This window comes from Haemorhous mexicanus, chromosome 2, assembly GCF_027477595.1.
Source record: "Haemorhous mexicanus isolate bHaeMex1 chromosome 2, bHaeMex1.pri, whole genome shotgun sequence".
In the NCBI taxonomy this organism is placed as follows: Eukaryota; Metazoa; Chordata; class Aves; order Passeriformes; family Fringillidae; genus Haemorhous; species Haemorhous mexicanus.
Window position 1 is genome coordinate 42,822,406 of NC_082342.1, and position 19,164 is coordinate 42,841,569.

Consider the following 19,164-nt stretch of genomic DNA (forward strand, 5'->3'; position numbering starts at 1 on the left):
ATTTATGATGAACAATTGTAACACCTTTCCCTGAGAAGTGTATGTTAAAATAGGACACCTAGGTCCATCTATTATACCACTGAACAGTCAGGTAGGAAATTCTAATTCAAAAAAGAAAATCAGAAAATTACCCCAGCAACAGTTTTTTCCTATAAGAATGGATTTTTGAAACGTCCAGAAGTCATGAAAGCAAGAAGAGTCCATAACCAAATTCTGTTATTTCCCACCTTCTCAAATACATTTCAGGAAGAGGCAGTTGCCTCTATCTCAATTAAATACAACATAAGAACATCACATGGCAGCCAGATTTGTAGAAAAATAGTCAGTTACAACAAATTATACTATACAGTGGTGTTTTAATGCTTCAGAATAACCCAGACACCTCATGCCTAGATTCTGTACATTCAGAGGGAGTGTGGTGAGAAGGCAGTGGCTAGCCAGGGATTCAGGCAGGGCCTGCTCTCCTGGATGAGTCCTGTGACCCCAGTTATTCATTCTCTAATGTGGGAGTAATGGAACTGGCTGGTTTTGTAAATTGCTTTGAGATGTGCCCATAGAAAGTGATATGTAGAAAGCATGCATCACTTTTAATTCCACCTCCAGAAAATAATGGCACTACTCAGAGAACGGGAAGCTCAGTATGAAGATAGCTTTTTGCTGGACCTAGGCCTTGATTAATTTTTTTCCCTGTTTACACTGTGTATTTACTTTTTGCACTTCATTCAGAATAGATAATGAAAACAGTATAGTCTGCTTCCACTTTTGTTTCTGGAATAGATCAAAGACTTTAATAGACTCAGACTCAGCAGAACTCCAAATGCTCCTTTCAGTACAGATACAGCCAATTAAATGGCTCTGTTCGCTTTCAGGAGGATTACTTGAGATTTGATTATTTGCACTGCTCTAAATTCAGTCCTTAGAAGAGAGTGGAACCCATTCTGCCAAAAAAAAAAAAAAAAAAAAAGAAAAAAAAAGAAAAAAAAAGTGGAAAATAGCAAAGGATTTTTTCTGCACCTCTGTATTTCATGCAATCAGCCTTAGCAAAGTGAACTGCACCCCTCCTTATTAAAGCAGTCCTGTCCTTTTCTTTTTCTCCCTGCCTTGGAATTGCTACAGAGGGATAAAGTTCTGCATGGCTCACTCACTCACACAGTTGTAATAAGTCAGAGCAGTCTGGCGCCCTGCCCAACAAAACACAAACTCCCCTGAAGTCTCCAGCTTTACCATGGCAACACCACAGTCATCAACACAGCAAACAATCACTCCAACCCCTTTTACTTCTCCCCTTGTAGTACAGGGAAGGATAGCATTGCACCCAGCCAATGGACCTGTGCTAATTATTGGGCATGAAAGAAAATAGTGATGGAGATCATGTAACCCTCTGCATGGAGTTTTAAGTGAGATCAAAGGAAAGAAGAGGCACTGAAACACTTAACACTTCTCACTGTATTTGCTTAAATGAAAAGATTGTTGCTCCATGCTCAAGACATGAAACACCAAAAAGAGTAAACACACTGAGACTGAACGGGGGTGCAAACAGCACTACAAAGCAAGAGTCTAACCCTGAGCAGAGCCCCTTGTCACCTGTCACTCCAAGGTGTGTAATGGCCTGATCCTTGCCATGGTTATTGATGTGCCAGGCCAGTGCCTGGCTTTCAGGGGATAACAGCAGAATGATGGTTCTGCAAATAGAATTATTCCCTAGCTCTGCTGTGAGTAGTGCTGCTCAAGATCTTCATGGAGGAAGAAGCAGTTACTGGTGCTCCAGCAGTTACAGTGCTGGGGCCCTGATCTGTCACTGCTTTGCACTGGCATCCTTCACACCTGTCCAAATAAAAGCCAACACCAGAGCTGAACACCACCATCCTCATCTGGTAGCATTTTACTCACACTTTGCATAGGTATATAAGACCTCACAAGCTGCAAAGCTATAGAAAATTAGGCCCAAAAGGCCCCAAAGTATCTTGTTTAAACTAAGAGCTAGTGGTTTTCAAGCTGTGGTCTGCAGACCCATGAGGGTCTGAGGACTACTTCTGAAGGGTCTGTGAAAGCGAAGTAAGAAAAGCAAGTCAATTGCCACGAGGCTTAAATTAGTTGTAAATGAACCTTCATATGTATTGGAAAACTTTCAGAGGATCTGTAGTTTATAAAAGATTGACAGGTATGTCCACAGACTTTATACTCCCCTGTAGACATGGTAAGAACCTGCTCTGTTCAAGAAAAGCTACCTTGTTTTTGGATAATTTGGGGGTACATGTGACAGCATGGATAAGCATATGGGCAGTTCTCTGCCACTAAACCTCAGCAGTGTAAACTCTAGAATGGATATAGTTTTCCTGGCATAAGCAATATTGGAATTTCTTTAGACTGAGATTTTTTTGTTGAGTTTTTAGGCCCTCGTTAAAGTAAAAAAAGCTTTGTAGGCTGGAAATACCATAGGCTGACTAGCTCCTTGTGGACAAAGTAGTTTTTAAAGTAAATTGGCCCCCAAACAGCCATTTCCAATTCAAATCCTGATACAAAAGAATGTTCTTCAGGCTTTAAAAATTATGTAACTATTTTTGTAGCATTTGAAAAAATTATTTATTTGGAAAAAGTTCAAAATGGAAATAATACTCCCAGTATTCAAGCTTAAATGTAGGCTGAGGAAGCCCCATGTTTTCAGTGTGCCTGGCCTTGGAGTATGCCTGTGGGAAGGTGTGAACCTCTGCTGCAGGACAAGTGGCCTTAGGGTGTCAGTCCCCACTGCAAAATCCTGCCACCACTAGTCTTTCTTCACTGACACACGTGTGACTGAGGCAGTGTGGGGTCACAGTCCCTTGTACAGAGCTCTGCAGTGCAGTACAACCTGTGGGAGAATTCATCCTTCTTTTGGGGTGAGTGGTACAAACAAGGATTCTGGGGCACTAACAGCACTTCAGTTACATGTGTTTCAGTCCAAGTTAGTGCAGGAACACTCTGAACTATAATCCCAGCCTGAATAATTTGTTCAAACTTACATTTAGAGACATTTTGGTGTGGATAGCTTAAGAAAGAGGGTGAGTTTTCTACATGATAGACATATACATAGCTCAGGCAGGATTTGTTGCAACTAACACAAATCTTGACACCCTAACACTGAGCTGAACTCTCATTGGCAAGAGAAGCACTTCATTTGATACCCACAGTCTGATGAGGTCCTAATGATGGTATGTTCCATGTCATTTTAAGATTGCTTCACCCTGGCTGCTGGGTTACATCTGCAGTGCAGGCCAAAATGTAACCCACTGGTCAGTGTGTGTTATGCATCCATTTCTGTGGCTCATCCACAGAGGAAATGAGTCTCTCAGCTACTACCCTGACAGAGCTGGTTTGTCCACCCACACTATGATAGCTTGTAAATTTAATTCTAGAGGTCCCTGACCTCTAGAATTTGGTGGTGGTGAAAACAGTGGTTAGCATGCAAGTTTCTGTGTGTTAACATGAACTAGGACACAAGAAAATAAGCAACCCTATGATTATGTACTGATGACCTGAACAAAGCCAGTCAACCCAAACTGAATTCTTCTATGAAAATGATTTTTAATTTGATTTTTCCTTATCTTAAAAAAATAGCATTACACTTTAAGGCTGGGGCCAGCCCTTTTTTTCTTCAGTGGCAACATGAACACTTGTCTTCTGTATGAACAGGCTCACTAGTAAAATCCCAGTGGCTCCTACTGAGACACAACAATAAAACTTCCTCCTAGGACTCTGTGATGCCCTGCCACAGCAGTCTCAGAACCTACAGACCCAGAAAAGCAATCTAGAGCTTTGCACTAGTCTGTCTCAGCTGTGATAAGATTCCTCCTGGGGAGCCTTAGGACGAAAGTGACGCTCTCTCTGTCACTCTCTCATGTGCCACTGGTGATGGCTGCAATGTGTGTTAGGATGTTAGCCCCATGGGGCAGCCTCAGCTGGAGGAGGTCAGATTGGTTTCCAGCGAGACCAATAAAGCAAAGACCAAACGGCATATTAACCAGAAGTGAAATTACAGCCTTGTTGCTATCGGTACAGATTCTCTTCTTTCTCTCATTGGTGTTAATCAGAAGAAATTAATGAGATTGGGTATAAAACTGAAGGGTCCTGCCCTAGCTAAGGGTCTACGTGTTCATTTTCTGCTTTGTATCCAGCTGCTCAAGTGCCTTTCTGCATGCAAAGCAACTGTCTGTCAGTAGCTCAGACTTTTTCATTCTGCAATGCCAGGTACTCCTTCCCTTTATAGACAGATGGGGTGGAAATTCTCAACCATCTGCCTAGTGCTCCTTGCAAGCAAAGGAATCACTTAGCTCACACCAGGAAAGGAAATGTGAAGCCCTTCATATCACCATCCTACATTATGGTTCATTCCTGCCCAGTCAGAAGTGTCCCTTGCCATTAGCCACAGCAGCGCCAGGTACGAATTGCTCTGGTTTGCATGCCTGCACCCCCCATCACATGGGTGTGCTATCTTCTGCTGGCTGACAGCCTCTAGACACACCAGTGGGAATCATCATCAGTGCAAGCTGCTAGTGTTCCAATAGGAACCAAACACTCCAGATTAACTTTGCTTTCTCTTTTTCAGGACTGTTTTTCATGAATAAACAGACTTTCTTCTGCCTGCTGTGAGTGAGAAAGGCACTCACTGTGTCTCCTGCTAAGCAGCCCATCCTGGCTAAAACTAAGGGCCTTAATAGGCCCTCAAAAGCACCTCTGGGTGCCTCCCTGTCGTGCTTGGCTTGGGAATAACTTGTGTGAAGGGTGCGTCTTTTTTATCAGTCAAGTTCCTCACTGGAACAGGTAGCCTGGAGAGGTTGTGGAGTCTGTCTCACTGGAGATATTCAAGAACCATCTGGATGTAATCCTGCGCCATAGGACACACAATCCTGCATCTAGAACAGTTCTGCTTGAACAGGGGATTGGATCAGATGACCCACTGTAGTCCCTTTCAACCTTATCCATTTTGGGATGCTGAGTTTCTGCATAACCAGACGGCTCTTTGCCTCAGTAACTGTTATGTAAAGGGAATTGCTGGAAATGTTTCTGTGATGAAAGAACAGGCAAAAAAATTAAAAGGGGAGGCAGCGAGGAGGAGGATTGATTAACTGGACCATCCTAACCATGTGTTACTGAGCAGTGCCACCAATAAAACTAATTGAAAATAAACACTGACAGTAGCTGTAGCTCATTCCCATCAAGGAAACCAAATGAAATCTGATGGTATTTTCTTCAGAAAAATGGTCTAATTAATAATGTTTCTGAGTGGGGATCAAAGGTATCCATGGCCTTGCATTTAAATTTTGCTGGAGAAACTCTCTGGCACAGGAAACCTTTGAACAAACAATTTCTGTGCTATAGTGTCTCAGTCACCCACACCAAGTCTCTCCCACCAGGTCCTCACCACCTCAAAGTCAGTGGGACGGGAGAAGGACAAGAAGGTCTGCTGTTTGCAATGCTCATTGCCTAATAGAAGAGCTTGTATAGCTCTTTTAACCTTTGCTCAACATTATGTCTCATGCCTCTCTACCTCATGCTTTTACCAAGACCCCAATCTCCTTCCTGCCATTCCTTGATAAAAGGATAATAAATGCAGTAAAGATACTAATGTGTTAGGTTAGATTAGATTAGACAAGAGATAGTTACAAAAGACTAGCAGAGTTGTTCTTGCAGGACTTAAATGTCTCCACCTCTAAGCAGCTTTGTTTTGCTTTCAGATCCATTGCTCCTGTAATATTGTACCTTTAAAGATCATTTCAGAAGAAGCCAGGTCCTAATATGTAGTTCATTACCCCTGTGAGAGGCAAGGGCTCTGGCCTCCCCAACAAAGCACTCACATTGAGTTGGTGCCCACACAACCTTCAAAGTGCACATACAAAGTGGTTTGTAAGCAAGAAAAGGTGATGGCTAAAGAGGGATTAAGTGCTGAGGGGGAAGACTTGTTCTGTGGAGACAAAGCATATGTTCTGAGGAGACAAAAAAGCACAAGTTTTAGATGTGCATTTGTCTTGCAATAGGCCTGATAAAACAGGAGGTCTGGCCACTGGCTCCTGTTGCACAGCAAGAGTGGAGCCAGTGAACATGGATTGGTTTCTTCCTTGGAAAATGACAAAAAATAATTTTACTGCTTCTTGTAAAAATGGCTATCCTGCTCTGCATCAATTTGCTTTCCTAGTCCCAGGGTAATTTTTTCAAGTTTCCTTTGCTTACATGTCATAGGATTGTACAGAGCTAGACACTCGAGCACTGACAGCAAAATTTCACTCTCTTCCTTTGCCCTCCAGCTCTTCTTCTGCCTTCGGCTCCTAGCACTGACCTCTTAACACCACTGAGATCGATGGTTACCATGTGTGCTGGGAAGTCCAGGCATCCCACCACCCGGCCAGGACTGTGAGAAACAGGGAGTCTGAGAGACATAGTTTCAGCCCTAATACTGCATTTCCCAGTTGGGACCTGCCTGTGTGTGGTATGCCTAGAGTCCTTTACAGGTAAAGCCCTTTTCAATAAATTATTGCCTTTAATTTTTTAAAACACATTTTTAGTAATATATCTATGGAATGAAAAGCCAAAACAGAAGGAAAGCAGAAACAGTGACAGATCAGAAGGCAATGATAATAACTCAGCCTTCTCTAAAGGCCCAACACTTACAACACTGGCAAGAAAAGAGACTGGACTGTCTCCTACTAGCACAATTCGGGATTTTTCCTAGACCACACTTACAAGCAAGGAAGGAAATGGGCCTTTTACATTTGTTCTCTAGTATTTCTAACTGTTCAAAAAACAAGAAAGCCTGTCTTTATACAAGGCATTTAAAATAGTGTTTTCACTGTACAGCAAACCAAAATGTCAAGTTAGTACTACAATTTCAGAAAGTAAATAGGTAACTACTTCTTAGGTAAATACAAAGAATACTTTGTCCTCTGGCACTGATGGATGACTCATTGACTGATGCACTGATGTCACATGTTGGCTTTTTTTCTTTTTCAGCCATGGCTCCAGTTTGTATTCTTAACTCCAGCAAAATCTCCTAGGGATAAATGTTCCAAAAGTCTCCAGAGATTTTAGGCTGAGATTCAAAAATACAATTAGATGTCCAGTTCTCCTTGGTTTCAGTTCAGTACAGAGAAGATTTGATGCCTACATGTTTTAAGTCAAAAAGATTTGGATTCCTAACTGTTCCCAGACTGTCATTGGGATGCAGGAGAGGAACCCAAGAGTCCAAGGGTCTAACTCCCTGTCAAACACAGTCACAGAAGTAATGTTAACTCTGTATGAAGAGTTACCTTTCTAAGATGCGATTGCTCTTCATGTAATGGCAGTTGCTTTAAATAAACTGCATCTGGGTATGCACCTCAGTTATGTTATTGAACATTCAAGCAGCAAATAGGTGGTAGCACTACCAAAATGTGTTTACAGTTCAGAGACACTCAGATTCCAGAGTGAGGGAAAATGTAAAAGTGTCCAGGAGAGCCCCCACATTTTCTGCCTTGCCTGCACCACCCAGCCCTATTTAAGAGTCACTAAAAATACAAGATAGTGAATAAACTACTATTCTTAAAACTTTGGTATACTCTTAAGCATTTTCTGAATCAGACCAATAAAGATGCCTCCTCCAGAATGGGGTCCACTTTCAGAATGAAGCAGCACTCAAACTGCAGAAAAGTATTTAATCATATGTTTATTGTCACACATGTTTTTTAGTATTTTTCTGAACTGGAGCCTAAGCACTCACAACTCTGTGCCCAGTCTGTGAGTGCTCATGGCCTGTGGTGAAGGGTCAGAGAACCTACAAGTGCCTTGTCAACTCACAGATGTTTTGCTCTAAGTTTCTTATGACAGCGACACAGGAACTTTGAGCTCATCCTTTATAAAACTAGTAACAGAAGAGAATATGCTCATGGTCATTAGATGTCCAATTTAAGCAAAAAACTAAAGACAGCTAGAGAAGCAGTATGAGTGAAGATGAGGAGAACATGTGGAAAACATGTGTTCAGCATGTCTCTCTTAGCCTGGCCCTCTGGCCTTTCCAAACTAGAAAAACAACATTATGAAGCAGCAGTGTCAGAAGCATGAAAGGAGAGATGGGAGGGCAATAACCCAGGTGAGAGGGGGTGCATCTGGAGGAGGAGACATGGCTTATAGCTTTAGGAAGTGGAGGAGGGGGACAGCAGAGAACTTTACCAGGGGAAGGGGGTGAGTGTGACTTCAGTGACCAAAAGTGGCAATGCAAAGCTGGGGTGAGGAGTCCTTCTGACCTGTGTCAAAGAGTCTGTGCTTTGATGGCAGCCTGGGAGACCCAAGCACAGACAGTACGTCCTAGGAGAGGGCTGCAAGAACCACAAAATAAAGTGTTGCAGTAAATAGCCTTTTTGGTACAGCTGTCGTACAAAGGCTGTTATCCTTCAGAGGCATGACAGAATGAACACACATTCAGTACACTGGCAAGGGGGTTATCAACCTCACTAGCCATCCTGGCTCTAGCAGGGTCCCTCAGATGTATTGTGTATGGTACAAATGTATGCCAAAGGCCTTACATATGGTTGGTTTATACAGAAAGTTTTAGAAGTACATAGTGTTTACTCAAGGGACTGGATTAACTTCTGCAGAGCTATTCTGGTCCACCTGTAAACACACGGACTAAAGAGCCTTATGAAAAGTAGTTACTGTGTATTTCCAAGTGGCACCTTTTAAAACCTGGATATCTTGTGTTATGAATGCTGGGGGTTTGTTTTGGTTTCTAAGTACCAAAAATGACAAGATCATGCTATACAACTACTGGATACAGTTATTTTTTCCCCCAGTTCAAAGCTGTTTTTTCCCCGCCAGTCCCCTAGGGCTGAAAAAGTTGTGTGTGAAACTTGCAGCCGTGTGTTAAACTTGCAGCAGTGTAAACTGCTGCTGGCAATTGCCCTCATCCCAATGCCCTTGCTTAGATGAATAGCAAGGTCTGTATGGGATTGACCAAGGGGATGAGAGGGGAGAGGGCTGTGGTGCTCCCAGGCCTGCTTACACAGGAGCCTCACAGACATCAGCCCAGGCACATCTACAGCTTCCTTAGCTGCTGAGAGTGGCACTGATGGCATTTTAGGAGCTCCTACATGAAGGATGGTAATGCCTAGTTTGAGGATGGCCTTCACACTGCACCTGGGCTGTGCTCTCAGATTCACCATCCACAGACAATATACAGACAGTATATTGTGCCTTCAGGTGGCCACAGGGCACCCCTCGAAGGACAGTCTTGACTTATGCAAAGGGAAGGAATTAACTGAGCCTGGAATTAGCCATTAGCTCTGTTTTCTAAACTATGACTTTGATGGAAAGGAAGAAGATTTTGTAGTAAAGGGGGGAAAAAAGCAGGAAGCTGGGGGGTGGAGGGGAGCGGGGGAATGGAGCCAGAGTGTGTTTGCAGCTGCTGGCCATCAAATTTCAATTCAATCAACATGACTGAGTTCCAGCTCCTGAAAAAGAGAGCTTTTGATGACATATTGACATAGCCTGAACTACAGTAGTCCAAGTGGCAGTGCTATAATTATAAGGATTATATTTAATACTGCACTTAGACATGAAGGCCTGAAACACTGTGACACTCTCTCTCTCCCTTAAAGCTGGCCAAAATATGTCCTAGGAACCATTATGGTAATACACAAAGTTGGTAGGAAAAAAGAAACGTCAGAACTCAAATCGTTATAAAAGGGGATCATGTGGCTGGCAGCTCAGGTCTGTTGGGAGTTGAGCAGTGAGGAGGAAAAATGAGTGTGAAAGGAAGGGCAGTTGGATTTGCAGGAAAAACGGCAAGTAGTTCTTAAAAGTACAGAATTAACTGGTTTAAGGAAATAAGTCAATTGATCATTAATACACTACTTACTTGTGAATTTGGATTCTTTTTGTAGCATGTCGTGGACTTCAGCCAGGCTGAGGCCTGTTTGTTGAACAAAGACCAAACCCTGCAAATATTTCTTGACTTGCTTAATTTGACACATCTTGATTTCAGTGCGATTACCCATGTGTGCACAATTAAGCACACGCATAAGTGTTTCCGGGAACTGGGCCATGGAGGTAAGCGGCCGCATGTTGAACACCAACTCTATCTCGCTTGGAAGGATGTCGAACCAAAAGCTTTCAGAGAAGCAGAGAGAATGCATTTCTTTGGAAAACAAAATAATTGACTATAAACTAGCCTAATGATCAGAAATAAAAGGCCTGATCCTACATTAGGCTGATGTTCCACAGTGCCACGTCCACAGTATTTCCCATAGGCAGTTTCAGGAGGGGCAAATCAGATCATAATCAGGACTGAAAATGCAGATGTTGAGATACCATAACAACGAGGGAAAGGGGGAAAAAAAGGAAAAAAGAGTGAGGGGAAGGGAAGGGAAGGTTCTGGGAAGGGAAGGGAAGGTTCTGGGAAGGTTCTGGGAAGGTTCTGGGAAGGTTCTGGGAAGGGAAGGTTCCGGGAAGGTTCTGGGAAGGGAAGGGAAGGGAAGGTTCTGGGAAGGGAAGCAAAGGGAAGGTTTGGGAAGGTTTTGGGAAGGGAAGGTTTTGGGAAGGGAAGGTTTGGGGAAGGGAAGGTTTGGGGAAGGTTTGGGGAAGGGAAGGTTTGGGGAAGGGAAGGGAAGGGGAAGGGAAGGTTTGGGGAAGGGAAGGGAAGGTTTGGGGAAGGGAAGGGAAGGTTTGGGGAAGGGAAGGGAAGGGAAGGGAAGGGAAGGGAAGGGAAGGGAAGGGAAGGGAAGGGAAGGGAAGGGAAGGGAAGGGAAGGGAAGGGAAGGGAAGGGAAGGGAAGGGAAGGGAAGGGAAGGGAAGGGAAGGGAAGGGAAGGGAAGGGAAGGGAAGGGAAGGGAAGGGAAGGGAAGGGAAGGGAAGGGAAGGGAAGGGAAGGGAAGGGAAGGGAAGGGAAGGGAAGGGAAGGGAAGGGAAGGGAAGGGAATGAACCTGAAGATGGTTTCTAAAGCAACAGAACCCTAAATAAATGGTCTGATTTTCCAAAGTGAAAAACATAAACTGAACAGCCCATGCAGCATTTTTGCCAACTGTCACTGAGGTGGTATTTCTAAAATCTGGTGGGATGACTCATCCCAGAACAACAACTGTTGCCAACAAGGTCTTTCCTTCAAGTCTAGATATTTGAATAAGAGAGATACAAAAAAAAAAAAAAAAAAAACCAGAAAAATCAGGGACAGCTTCTTGTCTTGGGGTTCAACTCTGAAGCTGCCTGTGAAGTCACCCACTCTCCAAGGCGCCTCCCCAATCTACTGAGTAGGCATCAAGGTGATCCTCTGGGCCAGGGAAGGGATTGAGTTTGTTAAACCAAATTCTTCCTTGTGCACTTAGCCACCACCTCTCACACCATCAATATGTACAGGATGCATCCTCCTGATCCACTCTGCCCTCCACAGCAGCAAACATTACCAGGAGAAGCACAATCCTGCCAACAGGTAGCACAGTCCTCAAGTAGTTTGAGACAGACACCCTTAAACTCTGTGGAAGTAAGCCTGGACCAAAGACTCTACTGTTGTGCAGTAAGTAAACAGAGCCCTGTCAGCACCAACGAACGCCCTTCTTTGGCTAGTACAGAATGCAACAATTTCAAAGATGCTTTCTGAAGCAGTGTTATTTTGCTGAATAATTTATGTCTCTGAGTCTTCTGAAAATGAGCAGCATACACTTCAGTGCTGCAATAATACTATTCAGTGGAGACAGTGCACATTATGTTCAGTAAGCTCATTGCTTAAACACTGTTGCCATGACTATAAGAAAGTGATTATACTATTGTTTACAAGAGACTCTCAGTAAGTCATTACCACAGTAGCCAGAGTTTTGCCTCAAGTCAAAATTTTTCAGAAGGAAAAAAATAATCTCACAGGTATAATTAACTTTGTGATCAAGATAATCTATTGAAAGGCTTTGGAAACTGAATACATCTTACAGTAAGGAATGAAAATAAGTAAGGATCACCAGTGTCTCAGGACTGTTGACTTCCTGGTTTTCTGACTGTTTCATGGGTAAATTCCATTGAGAAGAAAAGCCCTGCTAACTAAATAACTGTTACAGCTAATTTTTAATTTATAGGGCAAGCACCAGTATAGGAGTTCAACTGTGATAGGCAATGCTATAAAAAACCAAACCACTTTGTGCATAACCTAAGGGGAAAAAAAAGACTTTAAAATTTTGACTTAGAAGAAACATTTGGGATTATGAAAGATGGCTTTTCAGTGTCCTGGATTGAAATCAATACCCAGAACACTCAGTTCTGAATCCTCTAGTGCATATACATGTACAAGAGTCCAGTACATGACCTCTTTATCTCAATAACATGCTGATGATCAATAGTTTCCAAAAGTAAGAAGCAATTCTGAAGCTGTCGGAAAGTCATCCTCACATTTCCTAGGATCAGTAACAGGCCAGGAACACAAAGCAAAGAGATGATTAATAGAGTGCTGGACTAGGAGTCAGGAAATCTGGGCTCTGTTCCCAGCTCTGCCACTGACCTGCTGTTTGGCCTTGGGCAAGACACTTGACCTTTCTGTGCTTCTGTTCCTCCTTCCATTCTTTGTCTATCTTGTCTCTTGAGGCACTGAGCTACGCAGGGAAGGGCACAGTTCTCACTGGGTGTTTGTATAACACCTACTCTAGGGAGGTGGCTGCAGAGATCTACAATAAAGCCAGGGTACCACCAGGATGACTCTTGCACAATAGCATGTTTTGTTTCAAAACAGAATGGCCATGATGATCGCTCTTGGGGTTTCATCTGCTAGTCCAGGATCTTACCAAGTCTTTTATCCAGCTTCAGGCTCAGGCAGCAGGTAAATGGGTTCGCAAGATCTACATCCTCACTTGTCAGAAGCACTTTCACATTGATTCCTAATTGGTACTAATTTCTCTCCACCTTGATTCAGCTGGGTTTGCAAGCACATCAGAATTATAACTGAGTGACATAGATAAAAATAGCTACAGGAGCCATTTATGAATATAAGGAATTTCTTTAGGGAAATGCCAACACCTGTAGGTGAAACTACAGTCATGAGGGTGTTTTCAAATTAAAACTAAAATAAATTATAATTTTTAGGTAAGTGTGTTGGAATTTTGCATAAATTATTCAATTAAGCAGTATTTCTCAGTGTTTTTCTCACCCTGAGCCATAAATGTGAACCACCCTCCATTACTACCAGATGAGAGACAACACATGCAGGGCAAGGTGGCTCTCACCTGCTCTCACTGGGGAGCAGCTGCAGCCTCAGAGAGACCTGATGACTTGTGTACATACTTTCAGTCCAGTCCCACTCTGCTCCCAGTTAGCTGAAGCATCAAGTACATGAAACTTGGACACAGAAGACTTAATTGGGAGATTAATTTGAGCACATACTGATGCAGAATCAGGAGCAAGTAAATCAAGAAAATATAAAGCATACACATTCATGATTATGAAAAGAAGGTAAAAAAAATGCTTTTCTCTGCTAAAAAGAAAGGTCACTGCCACATCTTGTGCTTTTATTGTGAATATTGGCAACATGGTGCCATGAAAACCTAGGTCTGGAGTCATGTGATTATGTAAATTACTCATTCAAGTTTGTACTTCTCACATTGATGGGTCAAAGGCTAAAAAGGTGATTTGAAGCTCCTCCAAGGCTTTGTCAAAGCAAACATTCAAAACTCCTGTTTTAGGCTCCATCAATAATGAATTTGGCTTCTGAGCAATAAACTCACCATCACATCTCAATTCACTTTACAGGAGTGATAAATAGTATCTTTCATAGAAGAAACTGAGGTTTATGGAAGTGAAATAACAGGAGTAATCTGTTGAATAGATCCTAGAGTCAAAGTGGAAACAGATTTTGGTTTACAGCATGCTCACCTAAAAGCAGTTGCTTGAGAGTTGCAGGTATTTTGGTTTAGGTATTAGTGTTGGCACTACAGTACAAATATGGACTGATTACCTGCATCTAAAAATACTTTGGACGAACCAGAGAGGGTATAACAAATTTACAAGCTGGCTCTCAAGTGGCTACAGGAAGCTTCCCAATAGGAATCTAGGGCATAAATAGTTTATGCTTTTATTTAAATGAAAAAAAAAGCACGGAAAAAAATCTATATCTTAGTACTGTTAAGTTGAAAATTTGATCTAAATCTCACTCAGCACCAGCTCCTTCTTTTCTGCAGCCAAGACTACTGCCTCTTTCACAGCTGAAAGCTGTTCCAAACTGAAGCAGCATGATATAGGTAAGAACCTTTTCAGGTTTACAGACTGTGATTAAAATTTGTGGAAAATACAGACCTGTCAAGAATCCCATCAGCCTCATCTTACTCCTGCTGGGAGTACCACCACTGGGAATTCATACAGGGGAATACTAACATGCAGACACCAGAGAGAGGTCAAAGAGCAAAGACCTTGTTCTTCTTCTCTTCGGAGCAGCCAGGTGGCCAAAGCTCCTCTAAGCACCATGCAGCTGATTTCATGCCCTCTAAGGTGTTACATAGAGGTTGCTTAAATCACCTGCTTGAATTCCAGGATATGATCATGTCAGGTCATTGTCGTGTAGAGTTGAGCCTTCAGCAGAACCCAAGGTTCCATGTGCTAGTGAGACTGTAGCACCAGAAAAGCTAAAGCATAGAAGGGAAATAGTGGCACAGCAGGAGACATTTGCAAGACCACAGAGACACTTTCTGGCAGAGCTGGCACCTCTATGCCAGTGCTTTGTTAGCTGGAGCAGCTTGCCTGCTTCCAGCTCCTCCTACACCACATAGGGAGTGCAATATAAATGAAGCAGTGGAGATACCACCCTTCCCAAAGTTGTCAAAAGGGCCTGGATGGAGCTATTCTTTTCCAGTAATGAGACAGTGGTGAAGTTTCAGCTTTATAAGGCAGCAGACTTAATAAGAAAAGCAGACCACAACTGGCCTCTGAAGACAATATCTTGGGAGAAGGGACTGTTGACAGCAGTTAGGAAGAGAGGCACTGTGGCCTTTCTTAACCTGCTGACTAACCTAACTGCTGGGGCTTTTTTTGGTCACTGCAACCTAACTGAACCTCACATACTCCTTCTGCAGGGAGTGCTCTTTGCGAGGGAAGAAGTACCAACAGTGATGCAAGTCAAAGTTTCTGCAAAACAGCTTCTCTGACTCAGACATACCTGTCTAAGGTTCAGATTTCCCCACAGAACAGCTCACATTTTTGCTGAAGTCACACTTTTCAAAGTAGAACAAACAGAAGCTGAATATCACTTTCCTTTGTTGTGGTGCTACAGAAAAGGGACTCAATTTGAGTACTGCAGGGTATGCAAGAACTCTGTCCGAGGACATGCCATAACAGCCACAGATGTTAACAGGCCCACAGGTTGGCCTTGGAGAGCACATCAAGTCCAGGCAGAGACATTGTTCCTCTGCTCTCTGCCTACAGAAACTTCGGTGGTGGAAATAGTCTGTTAAACAGTTTCAGAATGGAGGAGACTTTCATTAAATGCATTCAAAGTGGAAAAAGCTTTAAAGGGTGCAAGTGATTTGATGGGAGAGCTAGGCCTGAAAAGGCTCCTACATACTAGCATAAATTTAACAAATTCACTTGTTGAAACCCTCATTAAAAACAGCTTCTATGCAGCTTGGTCTGGAAAATATTCTCACAGTTAAGGGGAAGAAAGATTTTTAAATGGCAGCCATGTCCATCCAAAGCAAATAGCTCTCAGCAGGCCAGAGGGCCCATAACAGCAGATCAATGTTTTCCACCCACACAGGCAATGTGACTTACTCCTTTTACCTGACTCAGCTACATAAATTGTAGCTGAATTATCAGAACACAGCTTTGCTCCTGCAGAAGCCCAAGGAGCAGAGAGCAGTCCTTTATCTCACAAACAGAACATTTCCATTGCTTTGGCACCAAACTTTGTGTCAGTGAAAAGACTGCACTCATGCTTTACAGAATGGTTCGTGCTTTAACCCACCTGTCCTCATGACACCATTATGTCACTTCACCCCACAGCTGGTCACTTTATCCCGCTTGCTTCAGAGCACTTCCAAATGTTATGTGCATCCACAGAAATGCAGGTATTTCTGCAGGGTGCCCTGGCAGCCAAGCAGCAAACAAAACAAAGAACTTGGGAGACGGGGGTAAGTGTCAGCTTGGGCAAAGATACCAGAGCACAGTCGCTCCTTTTAAAATACTCAAGGATGTTTAACACTGGCACAAAGGAGACCAAACCTCAGCAAACACAGTGTGGATCATTAAAAAAAAAAAAAAATCCTAAGGAAATTAATTCAGGATCTCCACATAAAATAACTGCCTAAATTGAGGTTTTACAAGTCAGTCTTGGCTCTTGGTACCAGTCAGGCAACCCTAGTTTTCACTGAGGTCCTCTGGAAACTGGGACAAACCCATTGACTCTTCTAGATTTGTACAGCTGTTGATAAGAATTTAGGGAGCAGGAGGAATTAACACATTTCCCTCTTCCTTGGATATATCACTTTCATGGAATGGTTTTCCCATTTCTTTTTTCACCTGCTTGCAGACTATATCTGGGGAGCAGGCCACTTTTACAGTCACTTTTCAAGTACAGAAAATATTAATGTATTTAATTGCTATTTTAAATGAATTCCTCTAATGATAAATTCAGCACAACCGTGAGATGGGTGAAAGTAGAACAAGTCACCTGTGGCTGATGACAAACATCGCTTAACACACTCAGAGCCATCAGGGTGATGGTTGCAATGGAAGAACCTGGCCGTAATAATACACTAATTCCTATGAGACAGAGTTCCCAGCTCTCACAGAGCAAAATGAGCAGTGCTCAGCCTGTGTCAGAAGGACGATGGAATGAATTGGCTGCCAGAGACTTGAAACTGCAATGCAAGAAGTTTAGTATTACCAGTTCAGTGCTTAAGGCACTGAGGAATGCCCTCCAGAGCTAACTGTTTACATATAACATAAATAGTATAAACAGCTAAGTGCTGGAGGGCATATACATACATATAGATGTATGTATAAAAGAAAGACAGAATATTTTATCTGTTCCACTCTGCACCACGAAAAGTAACACCACCATATAAATAAACAAATGTCAGCTCTTGGGAAATGCACGAAGGCAGAAAGTACAAAAGCTTCCCTAGCTGCGTCCCGAAGAATAAATCTCTCATTCACACACACCCACATCCATTGGTCCAACTAAAAAAATCTGATCTCCAGTCAGCAATTAGAAAATGCTGTTGCTAAAGATACTTTCTCAAAAATCAAAGTAACAATGTTAAATTGAGGCCAAACCAAACTCCTCTAAAAACTCTCTCTTCTGCCAGTTCTAAACAGCCCACTGGGAAAAGATAATTATCAAATAATAGTACCAGCAATGTCAGATAATCACTTCAAGCTCTTTGATATGTTCAAGGAAACATTGTTTCAAATGTTACCAAGTGTCAAATATTTACTTTTGAGTCCAACTGTGTAAATGACCCATCCAGTGCCACTAAACACGGCAGGCACATGTGTAACAAGAGCAGTGGGACCTGCAAAGCAGAGGAAACAACCCAGCTGGGTTTTGCAGACAAAAGAGCGTCCTGGTAGCCAGAGCTCCCCAGAAAGAGTTATGACTGCTTTTGCACTTATCTGTGTGGAGATGAGGGGGTTTTTTTTAAACTGGTGGACCTACAGCAAGGCACGTGGAGCTTTACATTCCCCTTGGAGTCAGCTGTGTGTCCAGCCTCACATGCTCAGTGTGAGACTTGAACCCGTGCTCCTGTCTTGTACTGCCCTGTGCTAGAGCTGTACCTGCCGCAACTGAAAGGCAGAGCTGCCCCTTGCTCCAGGACCCTGTGCACCCTGTCTGCTCTAAGGAATAAATCTGGAATTAGAGGAATAGCACATGTAAGGCTTCCACTGGATTTCCTCTTGAGAATCACTCCATAGAGGATGAATTCTGCTTAGAGATTGTTCTCTTCCCATCCATTTATAAGGACAACAGGCTTAGTCTACCTCGTCCTTCCTCTTCTAGCACCCTTGGAATAACTAGGAGAGATAATTCCTTTTCCAGCTATGGCTGGAGGAAAAGCAAGACTGTTCTTTCCTGGTCCATCCCTGCCATATGAATTTTCAAGAACAGGAACACAAAGCTGTACTACCTCAAAGCTGCACGACCCTCAGCCACTTGAATTCACCCCACTAAGACACTGTGTGTTTTGCTATTCCTTGTTGATATTTGCAACACTGTTCTAAGGAGCTCTTGGTAAGAAGGTGTATCTCCACAACACAGAGGTGTGACTTTGAACCAATGCCTTTCTCTTTTTCTTAATCAGAGCAGCAAATGTGGAATGTCAGTGTCAAGCATAGAATGGGAGGATGTGCAGTGACACCCTTACAACAATGCTGTTCCATGAGCCAGCATTTACTCGGTGTCAAAACATGGTTCAGGGCCCCAAACATCATGCTAACTGAAGTCACACACCTTATCAGCAAGATTACCAAAGGCTGGCATGCAAAAATGATGGGGACTTTGTCAGACCTTTTGCTTCTCAAGGTCACGTGTGTGTGTGGAGTTTTCCAGGAGGTAATGCAACATGTAACATCACGAGGGCTCTGCATAGCATGCCCAGCAGGCAGCAAGCTAATAGCCATTGGTAATATTTCAGAAACAAGAACAACCTCTCTGCACTTAAAATATGAAAATCTTGCAGTATTTTCTTGGGAGTTGTTTCATTTAGCATTTCCAAACAGCTGTCTCCAGCTATTTCATAATAATAGTAACAACTAGCAAAAAAAAAAAAAAATCGAAACAAACAAACCAAAACAAAAAAACCCTCATAGGCCTGTTGACTGATTTCAGAAAGTGAATTTTTCTGGGACTATAAGGCAAAAGCCCTTTTTATTTTTTCCCATAAGGCGAGTGCAAAGCATTACATTAATACACACTGGAAAAATAAGATAATGGCTTTCTTGATTGTGACGAGGAATGTGGGGAGATTTAATCTGAACACTGAGTCAGGTGGAAGCGCCTAAACTCCCCTCGGACACAATGTTATCGCATTTAACGCTTACATCATCACCCTCACGAATGATGCTGAGTAACGCAGCCCCAAACGTCGATCCACGCACCGCACGGGTAAGAAGGGAGAAACAACCACAAAGGTCCCGTTTTAGCATACGTCAGGCACTAAGAAAGATAAGTTTGATGTCTGGAGCAGAGGGAGCGATCTATTTTC

General features: G+C 42.9%; 1 protein-coding gene across 1 annotated transcript in view; it reads right to left on the minus strand.

The window, feature by feature from the left end:
- The window catches only part of MAML2 (mastermind like transcriptional coactivator 2), a 217,845-nt gene that overhangs the window by 197,324 nt on the left and 1,357 nt on the right, over positions 1 to 19,164 (minus strand). The gene's annotated exons all lie outside the window — the stretch shown is intronic.